Below are 21,782 nucleotides of genomic sequence, written 5' to 3' on the forward strand. Positions count from 1 at the left end.
CTTGTCACCCATATAAATTCTTTAATGAAATGTCTGTTCATATTATTGTTCTGCAATTTCTTAATATTTCTGGAGATGAGTTTCTCATTTGATATAAGCTTTGCCAATATTTTCTCACAGTCTGTGGCTTTTGTTTTCATTTCTTAACAGTATCTTTTCTAGAACATACTTTCTTAATTTTCATGAAGTCCAGTTTATTCATTTGCTCTTTTAGTGATTGTGCATTTGGTGTTGCATTTTCTTTTGCTGTACCATGTCTTTGGCTTTAAATAAAAGCCTTATGTGCATATGCTATTGGAGTCTCATGAGTCTTTTAAATATCCAATCTTGTGAAATCTTTATAGACTTAAATACAGATAAGGAATTCAACATATATAGAAATGTTTGTATGTGTACATATCTCCTATCTCTTCCAAGAAAGGCTAGCAATTAGTGGCATTCCAGCAGCTTTGAGCATATGGATTTAATGCCCAGTTATTGGTTTATAAATATAAACTCTTAGAGAAGAAGCTGTTTCCAGGTTGGGCAAGAAAGGTACATGAGCCCAGGAAATACTCTTGCATTAGAAAATAAAACCCTCAAAGGATATGTTGATGTATTAGCTTTCTATTGCTGTCGTAAGAAATTGCCACAAACTTCGGGCTTATACAACAGGAATATATTATCTTACAGTTCTGTAGGTCACAAATACTACATGGGTCTCAGTGGGTTAAAATTAAGGTGCTGGCAAGATTGTGTTCCTTTCTGGAGTCTCTAAGTAGGAATCTGTTTCCTGCTCGTTTGAGTTGTTAGCACATTTCAGTTCTTTATGGTTCTAGGACTGAGATTCCTGTTTTCACAATGGTATCAGCTAAGGGTCATTCCTGGAACACATAAGAACTTTCACAGAATATTTAAGGAGGAAGTAGTACCAACTGTACACAAACTCTTTCAAAAAGATAAAGGTTTAAACCCTTCCTGACTAAACTAATTGTATGAAAGCGAGCATTAACATGGTACCAAAAGCAGGCAAGGATGTTAAAACTACAGAACAATACCCACACAAGCATAGACACAAAACCTTAACAACATTTTAGAAAATTGAATGCAGCCATATACATATATAAACAATAATAAATCATAACCTAGTGAGGTTCATCAGGAATGCAAAGTTGATTTAATAGTTGAAACTCTTATTGTAATCTCTATTAACAGACTAAAATAAAAACCAGTCATCTCAAAAATATAGAAAAAGCATTTCACAGAATCAAAACTAGTGTATGATAAAAAAAACTTTCAGAATACTAGATTGCAGTTTCCTCTGCCTGATGTAGAGCGTCAATGAAAAACCAAGCACTGACACCATATGTGATATATATGTGATCAAACATTTGATAAGCTGAATGCTTTTCCCCTGATATTAAAAATAATATAAATATATCAATTTGAAATTGATCATAGACTTTAATGCAGAAGATATTTTTTAAAATCTAGAAAATAATGTAAGAGGAAAGCTCATTGACCTTGGGTTAGGCAAATATATCTTATGTGGAACACGAAGCATAGAATAGAAATGATGTGCTGGAGGTTATCAAAATAAAAACTTTTGCTGTTCAAGAAGCACTTGTGAAAATGGCCAGACACTGGGAAAAAAATATTTGCAAAACATCTAATCAAAGATTGTTATTCAACAGTAAAAGAAAAAAAAAATACAAAGATTGTTATTCAGAATATAAAGAACCCTTACGACAATAAGACAAACACACTTAAAATGGTGTAATGGACAAAAAATAAAAAATAAAAACATTTCACTAAAAGGTACACAAATGGAAAATGAACATTAAAATGTGGTCAAAATCATTAGTTATTAAGGAAATATAAATTAAAAGCACAGTGAGATGCTGTAGTTATTTGACTGAAATTCAATACGAGTTGGTGAAGATGCGAAAAAGCTGGGACTGCACTGCTGGTGGGAATGCAGAATGGTGAAACCACTTCTGAAAAGTGTAGCAGTTTTAAAGGTAAATATACACATCATATAGCACAGGAATATTGCCTATAGGTATGTCCCTAAGAGAACAAAATCATATCCCAGAAGTACTTGTGCTTGAATGTTCCCAGCAGTTTTATTCAAAAAGCCAAAAACTAGGGTTTAAAAACAAAAACCCTGAAATGTAAAATGTTCGTGAATAGGGGAATAGATAATCAACTGTGGTATATTGTAACATGAAATACTATTCAACAATATAAAAGAATGAAACACGAATACAAACAAAACCAACGTAGATAAACTTTTAAAACATTGTGCTAAGTTAAAGAAGCCAGACACAGAAAATGACACACAGTATGGTTGTATTCATATGAAAAGGAAAAAGTGGCAAAACCAGAATAAAAGAAGGCAGATCAGTGGTTGTCAACCTTGGGGTTGTTTTTGGGAGAGAGGAGAGGGGTGAGGATTTGACTAAAAAGAGCACAAGGGAACATCATGGGACAATGGAAATTGTCTTTGGTGACTGTATTGGTGATTACATGATAGCATATGTTGGCCAGTACTCATCAAATTGTACACTTAAAATTGGTGGATTTTATTGTGTATAAATTATACTTCAATAAGTCTGTTTAAAGAGAAAAATAAAAGAATCCATGAGTCCAGAGACATAAATGAACAAGTAAATGAAATAGGGAAGAAAAAGTTTTACTTTAAAATGCCAATTAAGGGCTGAGCCCGTGGCTCACTCGGGAGAGTGTGGCGCTGGGAGCGCCGAGGCCGCGGGTTCGGATCCCATATAGGGATGGCCGGTTTGCTCACTGGGTGAGCGTGGTGCTGACAACACCAAGTCAAGGGTTAAGATCCCCTTACCGGTCATCTTTTTAAAAAAAATAAAAAAAAATAAAAAAATAAAATGCCAATTAAAATAGATGGAGATAGAAAATCATCAATAAGAGCTAAAACTGGTAGCATGAAAGACTAATGAAGAACAGGACTTTCATATATTCCTAAAGAGACTTTTTCCTACTTATTTACATTTATATATGAAAAATAGTAGAGGGAATGAGAACAAAGAGCCCAGTCAGCAGGAGATTCTCACACTGACAAAATTCATGAATATTCTTGACCATATTCATGTTTTTAAATCATATTTTGTCAGAATTAAATTTTATTTCACATTGATACTAACTGTGAAAAATATTTCATTTTCCTACAATACGACAAAATATTTCAATGGAGTAAGTGATTATATTCTATAACTAAGCCCTTGCAGACTTGTGTAACTGAAACATCAGTTTATGTTTCAAGGTAAATGAAAATGATTTAGTAATTGTTTACAATTTTTTAATCCAGCTCTTTTTTAAAAAAAAAAAAGATGACCGATAAGGGGACCTTAACCCTTGACTTGGTGTTGTCAGCACCACACTCTCCCAAGTGAGCCACGGGCTGGCCCCTTTAATCCAGCTCTTGAACATATGGCTTCATTATTAACATTCTATATAGTATATTACTGAGGCATTTTCTTTAACAATTAACATCCATTTATTGATGCATTCCTAACGTTGTTTTAATCAGTAGGAATACAGGAGAAGATTTAACTATGGTTGAAAAGTACCAATCATATGGTTCTGCCCCATAATAAACTGCATTGCACTTACACCACATTTGAGGGTTTTGACTGAAACCATCTAAAACAAGCTGAAATTGATTTTATTTCCCTATCTCAAGTTGCTTTACAAGTTATCTTGCAGGGTGTAAGCTTAGCATGCACAGAGAGAAGGTCCTTGTCCTCCAGATGACCTCAGGCACCACAGGAACCTGAAAATCCTCTACCAAAGGACTAGATTCAGGCCCAACCAATAAGCCCTTGCTTTTGTCATATGGCCTGCTTTGGGCCCAGCCAATCACCCTTTGCCTAACCATATAGTCTGAATAGGAACCAGCCAATCCCCAGTCCCTAGTCCTTATCAATCATTTAAAAATCCCTTCAGTTCCTGGTTCAGGGAGCCAGATTCGAGCCAGCCTCCTCTCTCCTTGCCAGTGGACCTCATAATAAAGCCACTTTTTCTCACAAAACAATGCCATGGTATTAGCTTCTGTGCACGTCAGGCCGCAAGCCCTTGCATGGTAACATGACTAACCCTTATATTACCAATAAATTGGTTTTTAAAATATTTTCTGCTAGTGATATGATAATTTTGACTATATAAAACTGAATGATTGCTACTTTTGTTTCCACAGAAACCAATAAAAAAAATCAATTGACTACATAGTCAAAATTTCAATAAGTATATTCACAGGTAGAAAGAAAACTGATTTTTCCGTGTATTGCTGATTTTCCACAGTGATTGGTTTTAACATATTTACAAAATAACAAAACTGAAATTCAAATAAAAAACTGTCACTCTACTGAAAATTAACCATTAAAGATGATGTCGGGCTGGGTCATAGACCCCTCTACCCTGTCCTGTGCAGGTCCTGAGTCAGGTAAGTGAAAGAAAAACCAAGCAGCCACTGGCAACGCGAGCTCCGCTGACCATCATTTCAGAGCCCCTGCCTTCCTTACCAAAAAGTACACAATAGCGGGAACAGCCAAGGGGTACACAGGTGCGTATGCACACTAACTCTACTCTTACACAACTTGTTTACAAAGGATGTGCTGAATCATACCCAGCGAGATATGAGGTGATGGGGCCTGACCAAACCAACTCCACTTTCCTCACACTCCACCCCTTCAGGATCCCATGCTGTACAATCGACACGTTTGGAATCTTCCACAATGTTCTCTCAGTGAGGATGGCTGACCCTTTCATCCATATAACCTCCGCACTTATTGTACATTCAGTACACCTTGAGGCTTGTCCCCATTGCTCTATCCTTTCAACTATTAGCCACGAAAACCCCACCCATACACATATCCGGTTAGTAGTTGTCATTGGGGTGATTTTCCACAGGAATCCTGCCACCACACTGGTGGGAAACTTGGTGCATATTCAGCAACCGACACATTGACCACATGATCGTATGTATGTGTCCAGTCAATTCTAGGCCTGCAGCCACAATACCATGGGAGAAAAGACAAAAATGTTATTGGCACCAATAGAGGGAGTTCTCATCCCTCTGGCAGAACACATGCCAACTTACCATCCTGGAAAGAATGGTTGCAGGAACAGGTGCTGTGGCTCTATGCAACAGAGCCTGCACTGGAGAGGGCCCACCCTTGCCAGGTCTTTCATTTAAGATCCTGACTGTTGGCCATAACTGCTATGTCTACCCTTTCAGGGATGGGGGCTGGGCAGATAGCCTTAGTGCCTTTTTCAGAAGACCATTGTACACTTCAGTCATCCCACTTCCTTGGGATGATACGGCACATGTAACTTCCACTGAATGGACAACTGGGAAGCCCACTTCTGTACTTCATGTCCAGTAAAGTGGGTTCCATTATCACTCTCTATGACCAAGGGCTGACCGTACATGGCTGTAAGGCTATTAGTGCTTACTTGGTCTGGGGCCTTACTAAACCATACAAACAGAAGACCAATAGCCATATCAATGGCTGTGAAGATATACCTGTAGTTCTCCGATCTTGGAAGTGATACCACAAGATCCACCTGCCACCATGTTAGGAGCATCCTCCTCTTGGGTTTTCTGCCTATCTGCACATGGCACCTGGCGAGCCATCAAGGGTACATCTGCCCATCGGGCATTCTTTCTTGGGTTTATGCAGCACGTGGTGAGCCATCAACCACATGGTCTTGCAGCCAGCATGCTGCATTCTCCAATGTAGCCACCCAACGACATCAACTGCTGGAGCTCTCTCCAGCCATCTTACCTTAGCCAGTGCATCAGCTTCATCATTGCCTGGACTGGCTAAGGGGGGATGTCCTGTGACATGGAAAAGACTTACTTCTTTTCCATGCCCTAATTCCCATAACTCTTGCCACATGGCTTGTCGCCACAGGAGTCGGTGACCTACCAGCCACTGCTGATATTTCCAAGTACATATCCAAAGGGTAAGACCCTTATATATGACCCACTCATATTGTTCCAAATAACCTAGCAGCGTTGGAGCAGCCTTGGTTAAATCTGCAAGAGAATCAGAGGTTAGTGAGACATCATCTACGTAATGAAACATTGTAATCATGCTGGGCCTAGTCCACCTGGCTAGGTCCCCAGCCACTAAACCATGACAGATGGTTGGGCTATGCAGGCAGCCTTGGGGCAATACTTGAAAAGTCCAGTGCTTTCCCTCCCAGGGGAAGGCAAATTGACCTTGGCTATCAGCTGAGATTGGGATAGAGAAAAAAGCATTTGCAAGGTCCAGTACATAATGATGTTCCTAGCTGAGTCGTCAGCTGATCTGTCAAGTTGTAAACCGAAGGCACCACTGCATGCAAAGGAGGAACCACTTTGTTCAGTTCCCAATAGTCCACAGTCACCATCCATGTGCCATCAGGTTTTCCCACTGGCCACACTGGGGCATTAAAAGGACTAGGTGCGGGATGAATGATGCCAACCTTCTCCAGCTCCAAGATAGTGACACCTATCTCTGCATGTCCTTCTGGCAGGCAGTACTGTTTCATATTAACCACACACCTTGGATTGGGTAACACCTGTGGATCATGCTTGACATGTCCCTGAGCACAGGCTTTACTGTCCATATCCACAGCTGGAGTTCTCCAACCGTTGTTCACAGGTGTAAACCCAAGATCTGTTCAGGTACAGGAGATACATACACAGTATATACACTAGGAGACAATCGCCCAGTGCTCAGTGACACAGCTTTGACTATTACAGTATAGTTACAGTATAGTTTGTCCTCCATAACCATCAGCATTCACTGTGGCCACTAGAAACTTATCTGAGTTGCCATGTATCAAGCTACAGTCCATACTGGTGTCTACCAATGCTAACACACGCTGTACATTTGTCTCAGAACAATGTACTACCAGCTCAACAGGAGGCCTCTGGTCCTCATCTGCCCCCAAAAGACGAGCATCTGGGCCTGGTCTCTAGCCAAAAGAGAACTGCCCATCCACCTCTGCAGAAGTAACCAAAAAATATTTTAAATTCACTGGGCATACCTTGCCAACTGTTTCCGGATGTTTAGTGAAATGCTGTTCGGGGAGCAATTGTTGCCACAAGGCAAACGAGACCACATTTGGTTGCCGGTCAATTTTTTCCTATCAAGTCCTGCCATAAGCAAGTCAAACCACATCTGCATACAGCTGGTCTTGCTCGGTCCCTTCAGGGTAAAATCCCAAGCATTTCTTGGGGATTTAGTTTTCACCATCTTTTGGACCCCTTTTGCTTATCTCCTCCCATCTGCCTTGCCCAGGCTGGCCATCATGGTTGTCACTTCAGGTATAGGATGACCAACATATGGGGCCAGTATGACCATCAGTGGCCTAAAGGATGTTGAGGGAGCATTTTGCAGCACTATGTCCCTCATGCTGCCTGTAAAGCGTTCATTGTCTGGGCCATGGGTGTTCACATTAAGCCTGGATTGTCACATTCCCAGCTCCTGAATTATTTGAACCAGCTTGGCATACGTTTGCCACCTACTCACAGTTTTGGGCAGTTCTCCGGTGTTTGTCCACATGGTCCAGATGGCTGCATTTGCAGGGATGGGTGCATGGTGATAGAGGCTAACTTTTCTATCTCCTCACCAGAGCACATCATGCCATCCACCCCTAGGTCCCACAGCCACAAAAGCCAAGCAGCTAGGGGTTCGCCCTGTTTCTGGCAAAACTGTCGTCCACCAACTCAACTTGAGTATAGGGGACATAAGTAGTGAATTGGGTCACTTGTGGGTTGACTACTCGTTGTCCACCTTGTCTTATAGCCTGTTCATGCTTCAGATTCTGATGCACAACAGGTCATGCCAGGGGACATGCATTCTCCCTCAACTCACCATCAGGTTCATCATCATCCCCGGTGCTGGAAGCAGGAGTGACCTGTTGCTGTACTTCAGCCACCAGAACAAGTACCTGCGCTTCCAACAAGTCTGCTTTCTGCTGCAAACCTCAAAGCTGCAACACTTCACGGAGTGCCCAGTCATGCTGACTTGTAGTACAGTGAACAACAGCCAGACCTCAGTCAAGAGGAAAGTGGCCATCGGGTACCACATACTCGAGGGTAGCCACATTTCCTCCACCTCCCGAGGGGCTAGTGTCTCCCTTACCTGCTTGGAATCCTGATGACAACTACACCAATTGTCGGGCTGGCTCACAGACCCCTCTACCCCATCCGCAAGTCCTGAATCAGGTAAGCAAAAGAAAACCTGAACAGTTGCCGGCAAAGTGGCCATGCTCTACTCTTCAGACACTAGCTTCACCGACCAGCGGTTCAGAGCGGCTGCCTTCCATACCGAAAAGTACACAACAGCAGCAATGAGCAAAGGGTTACACAGGTTGCGTGCACACTAACTCCACCCTTACGTAACTTGTTTACGGAGGTTGTGCTGAATCATACCCAGCTGGATATGAGGTGAGGGGGTCTGACTCTACCAGCTCCACTTCCCTTGCAGATGAGAAGATAACCAAAAAGGAAACATAAACAGATAGATATAAAATGTATAAAGAAGGAGTATTAAGGCATTTTCAGAATTTAAATTTGGTGAATAATATTATGTAATGTCTTATAAAATATTTTTAGAATATTTAGGGAAAACCATTCTAAATCTGATTTCCCTTAAAAAAAAAAAATAACACCCCAACCAGATACTTGTAACAAAAATAATAATTACTTGCTGAAAAGAAAACTTATTTCCACTCTAAGCTACAAGTAGAATCATCTCAGAATAAATCATCTTGGAAATGATAAATTTTAAAATCAAAATCTTAAATATTTCATGATATACTAGAATATGACCTGATTATTCTTTCAGTTGCTTACAGAAAAATAAAGTCACTGAATGATCTTTGTTTTGTAAACTGAAGATCTTAACTAAATAGTTCCAAACTTGGACCAAGGTACAGTTTAAGAAACAAGTAGTGCAGCAAGTTTTAAGTGATATCTATTTTATATAAATATAAATATATTTTAAGTACCATATGTCTGAGATTTAGAAGGTCAAGTTATAGCATTTCTTAACAGCAGATATATATATAGCAGATATTTAGTCTGCCATGAAGGATATGAAAGATAGAATACATTACTTTTCTAGAGGTGAGAAAAGAATATTAAGCACAAATGATATCAGAAAAACAAAAACAAAAAGCCTGCTCTGAAAAATAAAAAGGCCGATAATTGAGTAAAGCAGTAATCTTATTTATTGACACTTAAAACCATTATCTCTATTATTAGGAATGATGTAATATCACCTTATTTCCATGTATTACAATCATTACATATATATTTTCACACATATATGTAAAAATACAGACACAGACACTGAATCCTTACTAAGCAATTTTGGATTTATACCTAAACAAATTTTCATTAAACATACTAATGATTTTCAAGTGAAGTAATAGGAAAGTTGTTTGCAGTATTTCATTGTTTTGTTGAATTACATTTGGTGAAAAATACAGGCTGCCTCGCCTATTTTATTTAATTATTTTTATTTATTTTTTTAACAGATGACCAGTAAAGGGATTTTAACCCTTGCCTTGATGTTGTCAGCACCACGCTCTCCCAAGTGAGCCATGGGCTGGCCCTTGCTTCACCTATTTTAATACTTGTATATTCTTGGTCATATTACGCTAACACAGAGGCAGAACTTTAAAAGATCTTAATTTTCCCATGAAGAGACATTGTTTAGTAGGTATCACTGGTATATATTTGCAAAACAGTTCCACATTGCAAATATCAGAAGTTTCAAAGTCAGGCATGTGCAATGGTTTATATTCTAGCACATGTCAGGCTGGTGTACTTCTACGCAGGGAAGCTTAACAATGTCAATTAAGTGGAGGTCACAGTTATCTGCCTGACATGTACTGTGCATCATGCCCCATGGGTTTTGATTGGCTGGATTTCCAAATGCTCTTAGCCTTTTAATATAAAAAGTTGAACATTATGAGAAGTAATGAATTAAAATCGCATGGCACCAGAGAATAGAAATATCTGTATTAGCAGCCCTGATAGGACCCTGCGGAAATGAAATCCGGAGTGGAAGGCAGCAAGTGAGTGCAAGGGCATCTGGCACATTCTGTGCTGTTGTAAGAGCAGTATATAAAGATAAAGCTCATCCTGAGAAAATCCTCACAAAGTAATTCTGTCAGAGGGAATTCCCTCCAGCTCTTCATCTATGAAAACTTTGACATTTTCTGCTGCCTGTCTGATTCCAGATTCATCCTCTTTAGAAGTCAGAATTATCAAACCAAGACAGCATAGCCATATTTACATTTAATGTGATGGGCATCACAATGCATGTGAACAGACAGATTGACATACTAACATCTGATGCCTGCACAGGCTTCTGCCCATCCATGCTCTCGTTTTACAGTCACTGAAGCGCAATGCCTTTGGGAGCTAGACACGATGGTGGGAAGTGAACACAACATATTATTGCCACACATGCACTGGACTCCACCCACAGTGTGTCCATCCCAGGCAGAGCAGCTAAATCATATTTTATAAATAAATATGATGCATTTACAGTTAAAGCCTAGAGACAGGTAAGTCTCATGATGTATTAAGAGAGAGATAACCTAAATTAAATATAAACTAAGATGTGACAATGCTTCTCCAACTTAATTTAAAAGACAACTATAACATCTCTTTTTCTTGACTAAGAAACAAAATGTGTCACGCTTACAACCCATGAGTGGATGGAGTCTCCATAAAACTATCAAAGGAATTTAGAGCTAACAGATTTAAGAGATAGCACAGTCCCATCACTTCCTTTAGCTGATTCCAACTTAGCTTTATCTGTCTACTTTAATATGGTTTCACATTTACATTCAAAATACATGTGGAAAAATGGAATATTACACTTTCATAATACTTCAATTATATGGTAAAAATGTTCATAATATAAAATTGGGTTTAAAAAGCATGTTATACAACTAATTAACATGGCTTTAGTAGGTTTAAACATATGCATTAAAAATTTAGTGGCATTTTTTTCAACTTATATGATTTTGGCTTTGCTTTTTTTTTTTTTTTTTTTGGGCAGCTGGCCAGTATGACTTCGGCTGATTTTAAAAAAATATACTAGCCTGCAGTTTCAAAGTTTTCTAGAATAAACAATATTTGTATGATAAGAAAACTTTAATGTGTAGATAGGTAATGTTTAAGGGCAATAACCAAGAAAAATAGTTTTCGAAATAGTTTTATGAGTATTTTTAAAAAGTGATATTCCTTAAACAAAACCAAAATAAAACACAAATAACCAGTGATGAAGTAAAGATCAAGAGATAAGAAAGAGATTATTAAGGATGTTAAACAACTTCATGCAAACAGTTTTGGCAACTATGTGAAATACACATAGTTTTCAAAAACACAAATACAGAAAACTCACATGCAAAAAAAATTTTTTTAATTACCCCATATGTATTCAAAACATTAAATTAAAATTTCCCCCAGAGGTAACTAAGATAATTAAAATAGTTTCATTGATGAATTCTGTTAAATATTTGAAGAAATAATAGCATAATAATACGTTATTTCAGAAAACAGAGAAGGATCAAACACTTTCCAACATGTTTTAAGAAGCCAACATAACCCTGATATCAAAACCTGAGTATAAGAAAAAAAACAAATACAGAAGTGTAGTCCTAATTAATGCAGGTGAAAAAAGACCTTAAAATACATACCAAATCAAACCAGAAAAATAAAATATGAATCAGTTTTTTTTTTCTTTTTGTAACTTTGGTATCAATGAGTCACTAAATTTTATCAGAGGAAAATATGATTTGTTGAGCACTAGATAAACAATGAACCCTCACCCCCGCCATCTGTTTTATTCTCTGAAGCCAGAGGGATCCTATTAAGAACTGAGTAAGAGCACCTTCCTCCTTGGTAGTAAACCTTCTATGGCTCCCCCTACTCTCAGAACAGAGGCCCAGCTCCTCAGTCTGCTAGATACTCATGTTTATATAGACTAGAAAAAATGGCAGGTATATCTATTGTAGCAATGCTCATAATTGTCAAATATATGGAGAAAGAAATAAAACAACCCTTCGACAGGAGAATTGTAAATACATTTTATATATGTTTATGCCATGAAATATGATACAAAACTAAAAATGAAGATCTTGATAAACATGCAAATACATGAGTAAAATTATAAACACTATATTATGCAAATAACATAAGGCATAATAAACCTTATTATGTGATTCCATTCTTAGCATGTTTTGTTTTTTTGAGGCTGGCTGATACAGGGATCCAAACCCTTGACCTTAGTGTTATAACACCGTGCTCTAAACAACTGAGCTAACCAGCCAGCCCCATTCTTACCAATTTTTAAAACAGGTGAAAGTAAACTTTATTAGTCAATGATTCTCACATAGTTGGTGTATTAGTCCATTTCTGTTGTTTATAGCAAAATACATGGAACTGAGTAATGGGTAAGAAAACAAAATTTATTTATTTTTATTGAATCATAATTGATTATACATATTTTGGGGGTTTAATGTTGACATATGTTGATCAAGTCAATATTACTAGCATGTATATTGTTATAAATCATACTTATTCTTTATGCCCCTTGTCCAATACCTCCCCATCCCCCTCTCCGTCCACCCCCTTCTCTACTTACCCTAGATTTCTTCTCTTCTTCTGAAAGAGTAATGATTACTCTGTTGATTTGTTGCCTAGATGATCTGTCCAATGCTGAGAGGTCCACGTTTTTCTTCTCCCTGAACATCTGGAAGAATGGAGATTGGGTATTTGGTGTGGGAGCAGGTTTCAGGGAGAAGATTAGAAATTGGATTTTGGACATGTTGATTCTGTGATGTCCTAGAGTGGAAGGTTTGGCTGAGTAGCTGGACTCATAGGTTTGGAATTCTAGGGAGGGAGCTATCCTGGATATGTTCTGGTAGAGGCAGCTTGAATCCTGAGCATGGAATGTCTTTCCATCTTTTTGTGTCCTCTTTAATTTATTTCAACAGTGATTTGTAGTTCTCACTGTAGAGATCTTTCAAATCCTTGGTTCACCTTATTCCTAAGTATTTTATTTTTTTGGCAACTACTGTTAACGGGCTAGCTTTCTTGATGTCGTTTTCTGCTAGTTGGTTGTTGGAGTATAAATGTATTACTGATTTTTGCATGTTGACTTTGTATCCAGCAACTTTACTGAAATCATTTATCAACTCTAAAAGATTTTTGTTCACTTCTAATTTGTGTTATTTGATTCTTTTCTCTTCTTTTTTTATAGTTAGCCAAGCTAATGGTTTATTTTGCTTATGTTCTCAAAAAAACAACTTTTTGTTGCACTGATCTTTTGTACCTTTTTGGGGGTTTCTATTTCATTTAGTTCTGCTCCCATCTTAGTTATTTCTTTCTATCTACTAATTTTGGGATTGGAGTGTCCTAGATTTTATAGTACTTTGAGGTGTATCATTAGGTTGTTTATTTGAAAGCTTTCTCTTTTTTGATATCAATAAGCATTTATTGTGATAAACTTCCCTCTTAGTAGTGATTTTGCAGTATCCCAAAAGTTCTGGCACGTGTCTTTATTTTCATTAGTTTCAAGAAATTTTTTGATTTCTTATTTAACTTTTTCTTGGTTCCATAAAAATAGACACACAGACAAATGGAACAGAATAGAGAACCTGGAAATCAACCCACATACTTACAGCCAACTGATCTTCAACAAAGGCACCAAAAACAAATATTGAGGAAAAGTCTGCCTCTTCAGTAAATGGTGCTGGGAACACTGAACATCCATACTTAGGAGAATGAAACTAGACTCATACCTCTTGCCATATACCAAAATCAACTCAAAGTGTATTAATGATTTAAATATATGTGCAGAAACTATAAAACTCCTCAAAGAAAACACAGGGGAAACACTTTAGAAAGTTGGACTGGGCAAAGATTTTATGAATTTGACTCCATAAGCACAGGCAACAAAAGGAACAAATAAACAAACGAGATTATATCACACTGAAAATCTTCTGCACAAGAAAGGAAACAATCAACAAAGTGCAAAGGCAACCTACAGAATGGGAGAAAATATTTGTAAACTACACATCTGACGAGGGATTAATATCCAGAATATACTAGGACCTCACACAACTTAACAGTAAAATAAATAAATATATAAATAAATAAATAATAATAATAATAACAACCTGATCAAAAATGGGCAAAGAGCTGAGTAGACATTTCTCAAAGGAAGATACATGAATGGCCAACAGACACGTGAAAAAATGCTCAACACCACTAAGCATCAGGGAAATGCAAATCAAAACCACACTGAGATATCATCTCACCCCATTTAGACTGGCTGTTATCAAAAAGACAGAATAAAAAATGCTGGCAAGGATGTACAGAAAGGCGAACCCTCCTGCACTGTTGCTGGGACTATAAATAGGTACAGCCATTATGGAAGATGGTGTGGAGGTTCCTCAAACAACAGATAGAACTGCCAGATGACGTAGAAACCCCACTGCTGGGTATATACTCAAAGGAAAGGAAATCATCATGTCAAAGGCATACCTTTAAGCTCATGTTTAGTGCAGCTCTGTTTACAATAGCCAAGAGTTGGAACTAACCTAAATGTCCATCATCGGACAACTGGATAAGGAAAATGTGGTATATTTACACATGGAATTCTACTTGGCCATAAAAACGAATGAAATTCTGCCATTTGCAGTAGCGTGGATGTACTTAGAGAAAATTATGTTAAGTGAAATAAGCCAGGCACAGAAAGAGAAATACCACATCCTCACTTATGAGAGCTAAAAAAATAAAGAAAAAAAGCAAGCAAGAAAGAAACAACAATCACAATAATATGTTGAGCTTTCAAAAAAAGAGAACAGGGGCCAAGCCCGTGGCGCACTCGGTAGAGTGCTGCGCTGGGAGCGCAGCGACGCTCCCGCTGCGGGTTCGGATCCTATATAGGAATGACCAGTGCACTCACTGGCTGAGTGCCGGTCACGAAAAAAAAAAAGAAAAAAAAAAAAAAACGACAAAAAAAGAGAACAGAACTGTGGATACCAGAGGTGGGAAAGGGGGAGGGGAAGGAGAGTAAGGAAGGAATCGGTAAGAGCTATGAAAATCTATTACATTATATAATGTTGAATGTACTAATTATCCTGATTTGGACATCACATATTGTATATAGATATTGAAATTCAATGCTGTACACCACAGATATGTACAGTCAACTATGTTCCAATAATAATAATAATAAAAGAATAACAAAGCATTTTTAAAATACCAGGGTTACAATGATATCTTGTGGATTTCTTTTTTTAAGGATGTTTAATTTTATTTTGTGTAATTGGGAGCTCTTGTGGACTTTAAAGTTCCTGAATACTTATAATGTCTGAACCTCACAATCTTTTATCAACATTTACATTTACATAAGATTTGCATTTCTACTAATGAGGAAAAAACGGTGTATATTTATTTCTTTGAATTGCAGGTTAAGTCTTCTACCAAAGACAGGAATATATACAGATATTATTAGACTCTAATTAGCACCATTCCCCCTCATCAAAAGAAACACACTTACCAGTACTTAATACACCAACAGCAGGTGTCTGCTTAGCAGCTGAGAGCTCACCTTCATTATTTAATTACACATCCCACTCCTATCACAAGAAGCCTTTAGAGTGAACACTGTGAGGTTTAGCTTGTTTATTCAGGAACAAATGGAAAAATGTTAGAGAGCACTGCAACAGGGAGGAGAGAGGGGAGATGTTGGGTTGCCCCAAAGCTGGTGAACAAGGGTGGCATAATCCTCTGGTTTCCTCAATAACTGTCTTTGATAGAAATGTTCACTTCTATGTTCCAGTATGAGAAAGCATAACTATTATACAAAGAATAGTTATTCCTCGATTTCATGAGGTAAAATCATTCTAAGAATCTGACATAAGTAATAACTAACCAATCATCAAATATCTAATCATCCAATTAGCATTTGTAGTAGGACAGTGGGTATCTTGGAAACATCTGTGCAGGTGTGGAGAGGGGTCATCTGAACCGGAGATAAAGGTGAAACTCCATGATCGTATCCCCTAGTTGGGAAGTGATTACCAAATCACCTGTAATTGCATGAGGAATGATTCTTTCTGAAACAATATTTGTGAATTGTGCATATCACTGGAAGCTATTAATATTAATAAACATTTGCAACAGGTGTGGCAAAAATAACTAGTGAAAATCTTACCTGTGAAATATAAGAAAATAATCCCAAAGTCAGGTGATCAGAGAATACTGAGATCCAACAAGAAAATGAAGCTGAGTACATGGCTGTGCTAGATTCTTAGCCACCTTGAAGGTTTGTCCACAAAATATGGTTTCTATTTAGGAGAGAATTAAGTGTACTGAAGTTGAAGGGAGAGATAGTGAATGAATTAGAAGGAATATTTGAAGTGGTACAAATGAACAAAATGTGTTTTTCACTTTCAATAAATGTTTATTAAATACTTCTGTGCTCAGACACATGGAATATGTCAGTGCAAAAATCATAAAAATAAATTTTCCCTAATGGGACATAACACAGAGTTGCTGAAAACCAACAAATAACAATCTACCTTAGTTATTAGATTTTGTGTTATATTAGAAGGTAATGGGTCCTAAAGAAAAGCTAAAAGAAGAAAATAAGGTGTGCATGAAGAAAAGGACAGGGATGGGTTGGAATATTTAGTAGGATATATGTGGTAGGACTAATGGTGAAGGTGACATTTGAGGATATATTTTAAGGTAGTCAGAGTCGACAGCCTTATTTTTCCTTTCCAATAGCTTTAAATTTTCTTTGCTTATTTCAATGGATAAGACCTCCATTGTAACATTGAATACAAGCACAGAGAAAGACCATTCTGCTTTTGTTCCTAAGCTCAGTGAAATATTTTAATAATTGGCAATGAAATATGATATTTGCTATAGGCTTTGTAGGTTTTTAAATAAGATTAAGAAAAATCCCTTCTATCCTTACTTTGATAAAAGATTTTGTTTCTCCATATAAACAGTTTTTGTACATTTTGAGAGTCAGTTGGTAACATTTTGCCTCTTAATCACTGAATAATTCAATGAATATCTTCTAAATCAATGAACATTCTCTTACATAAACTCAGGACAACAATCCAAATGAGAAAATGTAATATTGATACAATGGTATCATGTAATTCAGACCTTATTCAGAGTTTGACAACTGTTCTATTAATTTCCTTTATACCTATTCATATTCAATATCAATTATACCAGAATCGAATCCAGTATCATACTTACATATATTTCTCGTCTCCTTAGTTTTCATTGATCTAAAACAGTTCTTTAGCTTTCCATGATGTTTCTTTTTTTTGCTATTTTTTTTAGTACAGGCCAATTATTTTGTAAAATTTCCTTCAGTTGGTTTGTAATGACACTTTCTCAATATTAATTTTGTGCTCTTGGCAAGGATACTAGAGTGATACCATGTCCTTTTCAGTGCATCACATTAGGAGATACATAGTGTCTATTTTCCCAATATTGGTGATGTTAACAAAGGTCACTTTGTTACAGTGTTCCTCACATCTCTATAAAACTTATTTCTTTTTTTAAAGATGACCAGTAAGGGATCTTAACCCTTGACCTGGTGTTGTCAGCACCACACTCAGCCAGTGAGCTAACCAGCCATCCCTATATAGGGATCTGAACCCTTGTCCTTGGTGTTAACAGCACACACTCTCCCAAGTGAGCCATGGGCCAGCCCTTATCTATTTCTTCTTGAGAGAGCCTGGTCAGTTGGTACCTTTCAGTGAATTTCTATTTTCTAAATTTCAATTTACAGAGAAAGAATTGTTTAAAATAATCACACATTATATGTTTCAAAGGTATCCAGTACAATACCATCCTTCTTTGTTAATATTTGTAATATGTGATTTCTGTCTTTTTTTTCTGATATGGCTGGGGGTTTATCAATTTTACTGATTTATTCAAGGTAAGTGCTTTGGAGGTTCAGATTATCTTGAAAAGAAAAAGTAAATAAAATAGTATAAATAGTATAAAGTATATGGAACTGATTCTCAATACATTGGACATCAGACAAACAAAAATGATCTACAAGAAAGGGCAAGCAAATGAAGTGAGTCACATGACTGTCCCAGGTTACTGTGAAAATAAATTCCCAGGCCCTAATGCAAGGATGGAGAGCCCAGGCAGAGGCCAAAAAGTCCTCCTGAATTAAGGAGACAGAGCTGGTGGTCCAGGTTTGCCAAGGTAGTTGGAGTCCATAGAGCAGAGTATAGGAGAGAGAAAAGATGTACAGAGGGCCATTCTCAAGTATTCAACTGAGTAGTAATCTGTATATTCAGGTGAGAAAACCACCAGAGGATAGTAAAATATCACTTGAAAGGATGACATAGAGCAATTCCCAACGCTCATACAGAAATCAGAGTAATTCCCATTTTCAACCCGCTTGAGTGAAAAATCTCATAATTCATGAAGCATCAGTAGCAAATGTAGAAAGACTATGTCTCAGTAGTGGGAAGGGAATTAGCCTTAATGTGAAATGTTGCAATAGTCCCATCTAAAAAGGCTTAGAAACAAGATCCCCAAAGATCATCCTGTTTCCAAGTAACATAACCATACAACAGAAAAAAATCAAGAATATCTATAGAAACACAAAAATTTTTAGTAGCCAAACAGGCAAAATTCAGCATCCAATCAAAATTAAACCATGTTAACACTATAAGACAAAGTAGGTTTCAGAGCAAATATTACTACAGATAAAGAGGTGAACTACTTAAGTGGACATTAACAATAGGAAATTTTATTTACCTAACAAAAAGGCTTCAAAATACATGAAGCAAAAACTGATAGAACCAAACAGAGAAATAGGTAAATCCACTTTTATATTCAGAGATTTCACCAATTCTCTTCAAATAATTTGTAAAAACCAGAGCCAAAACACAGAATATCAGTAAGGATACACAAAACTTAAATAACATTACTAATCATCTTGTCCTAGTTGACATCTGTAGAATCCTTCAGCGAAGAAGAGTACAATACACACTATTCAAGTGAACATGCAGCACTTACCAAGATAGCCCATATTCCCCATAAAACAAGTCTCAATAAATGTATCAATTCAAGTAAAAAATATGTACTCTGACCACAATGGGATTAAATTAAAATTTACCAGCAAGATAAGGAAAATTCCCATATATTTGGAAACTAATAACACACTTCTAAAAAGAGCCATGTTTCAACGAAGAAATTAAAATGAAAACAATATATCTAATGCGGGAGGCAACTACAGCAGTTCATACAGTTCAGTGCATTTCTAAGAAATTAAAAATAAAAATAAATAAATAAAGCAGTTCTTACAGGACAAATTTTAGCATTAAGAAATGATATTAGGAAATAAACAAAGGTTTCAAATGAAGGACCTCAGTTTCCATGTTAAAAAGGAGCAAAAGAAGAAAAATGAAATCCAATAAAAGCAGAAGGCAACAGTAAAGGTCAAAACAGAAAAAAAAAAAAAAGAACAAAAACAGAGAAATCAGTGAAACCAAGTGCTTAAAGAAGACCAATAAAATTGATAAATCTGCAGCAAAACTGATCAAGAATAAATGATGGGTCTGGCCCGCGGTTCACTTGGGAGAGTGCGGTGCTGATAACACCAAGGCCACGGGTTTCGATCCCTATACAGGGATAGCCAGTTAGCTCACTTGGGAGAGCGTGGTGCTGACAACACCAAGTCAAGGGTTAAGATCCCCCTTACTGGTCATCTTTTAGAAAATAAATAAATAAATGAGAAATATAGACATTATCAGTATGAGGAATAATCTTGAGAGGTGGCATCACTATAGATTCTGCATGTGCTAAAATAATAAAAAGAAAATATTTTGAAAAATTTGACTACTTAAATGAACACTCTCCTTGAAAGAGAGAAATCACCACGGCTCACTATAGACAGAATATATACATATATACACACAAACACATGTGCAAGTGAATATGTATGTACGTATAACGTGTATAGCTATCAACAATAGAAATTAAACTGGTAGTTAGAAACCTCCCCACAAAACAAACTCCATGCCCAAGTGGTGTCACTGGTGAATTCTACCAAACGTTTAAGAAAGAAATAATATCAATTCTTCACAAACTCTTCTGGAAAATTGAAGAGTAAGGAATACTTCCCAATTTATTCTGGAAAGCCACCATTATGTCAATGCCAAAGCTAAACCCAAGCATTAAGAAAATTAGAGACTAACATCCCACATGAACATAGATGCAAAACTCTTATAAAGAAAAAAATTCTAAGCCAAATTAAACAAAACATAAAAAGAATAATGCATCATGACCAAATGAGAGTTACCTCAGACATGTAAGGTTGGTTTAACATTTCAAAATCAGTCAATATAATTCACCATTAAAAGACTGAAAAAGAAAAACACGATAATGGTCACCAACTTCCAAGAAAAAAACCTACAAATCCTTACTTCCTTGTATTTTCACTTTTGTGTAATTCCCTTCCACCTTTTATCATGATTAGTCATTGTCACCTATAGAATATATGAGGGTGGTGGGGGAGGGAGAGAGGGTGGAGGGGTGGGGAGGAAAGGGGGCAGGAAAAAAAGAAGAAATGATGGTGCATTACATTTAGGTTAAAATTATAACAGATACTGTAGATTGGTTCTTGTGTGAATTCTCTCTTGGATCACTTGATTTGGAACTATTTCTCTACACTGGAATATTCTCAGCAAAAGTACAAATGAAAAGGAATAAAATAACAAAACATGGATGAATCACAAAATAATTACACATAGTTAAAGAAGCCAGATACATTAGAGTACATATTGAATTATTCTATATACAGAAAACTAGCAAATGTAAAAAAACGTAGTGACATCATCAGGTCAGTGGTTGGCTGAGGATATGAGGATGGGTGAGGGGGAGGGAGGGATTATAAAGGCAATCAGAAAACTTTTTGTTTCATAGATGCAAATGTATCAAAACTTATAAAACCATATACTATAAATATGTCATTTATTGCAGGAAACATTTAGACTGACTGCTCTTACAGTGACCTTACCCATAGGAGACATGGGAGTCCTGAGAATTTCTGTAAACCCTCATAACAAAGGCATAGTGATGGAAACATACATGGATACAACTTTAGAAAACTCATATTCTCTCTAGCTTACTGCAGTGTCCCAAATCCCTATTAATTAGTGTCTCTGTACCAATTATGATACCCAGTTGGTCCTTTTAGGGGACAGGCAGTTATACCTGCTGATCAAATACTAGACTTTACGGATCTTTGCAGATCCCAGGAGGTCAAGATCTCCTCAAGAGGGCTGGGGAATATGAAATATCCTCTGGGAACAAGGGACCCAACTCATGCTGCTCCCCCCCACACACTAGAGATTGTCACAACAAACACTCATTGCTCAGAGTGACCTTGGTCATATAAATAATTTTGGCATACGGACCACATGATTAGGCCCACAAAGATCAGTATTCTTTACCAGGATGGCTTAAGCAACAATGCAAGTAAGACTGATACTAGAATGAGAGCTATTCTGCCACCCTATCACCTCTGAGACACAAAGAGTTGGAGCTCTCACAAAAGCTGTTCATACCTTCATGCTGCCAGAGCCCAATTCTGCTCTCAACCCAACCCACAAAGTGAACAGAATCTCTAAGATTAAAGTAGTGTAAAAATTAATGTATTTGCTGCAAAATCAGAACAATGAGGCAG

At 37.1% G+C, this 21,782-nt stretch overlaps 1 pseudogene; it reads right to left on the minus strand.

Annotated features, from left to right (window-relative positions):
• Positions 1-9,986: 9,986 nt before the first annotated feature.
• LOC134372431 (acyl-protein thioesterase 1-like) lies at positions 9,987-10,491 on the minus strand (annotated as a pseudogene).
• Positions 10,492-21,782: the final 11,291 nt, after the last annotated feature.

This window comes from Cynocephalus volans, chromosome 3 (assembly GCF_027409185.1).
Source record: "Cynocephalus volans isolate mCynVol1 chromosome 3, mCynVol1.pri, whole genome shotgun sequence".
NCBI classification, from domain to species: Eukaryota; Metazoa; Chordata; class Mammalia; order Dermoptera; family Cynocephalidae; genus Cynocephalus; species Cynocephalus volans.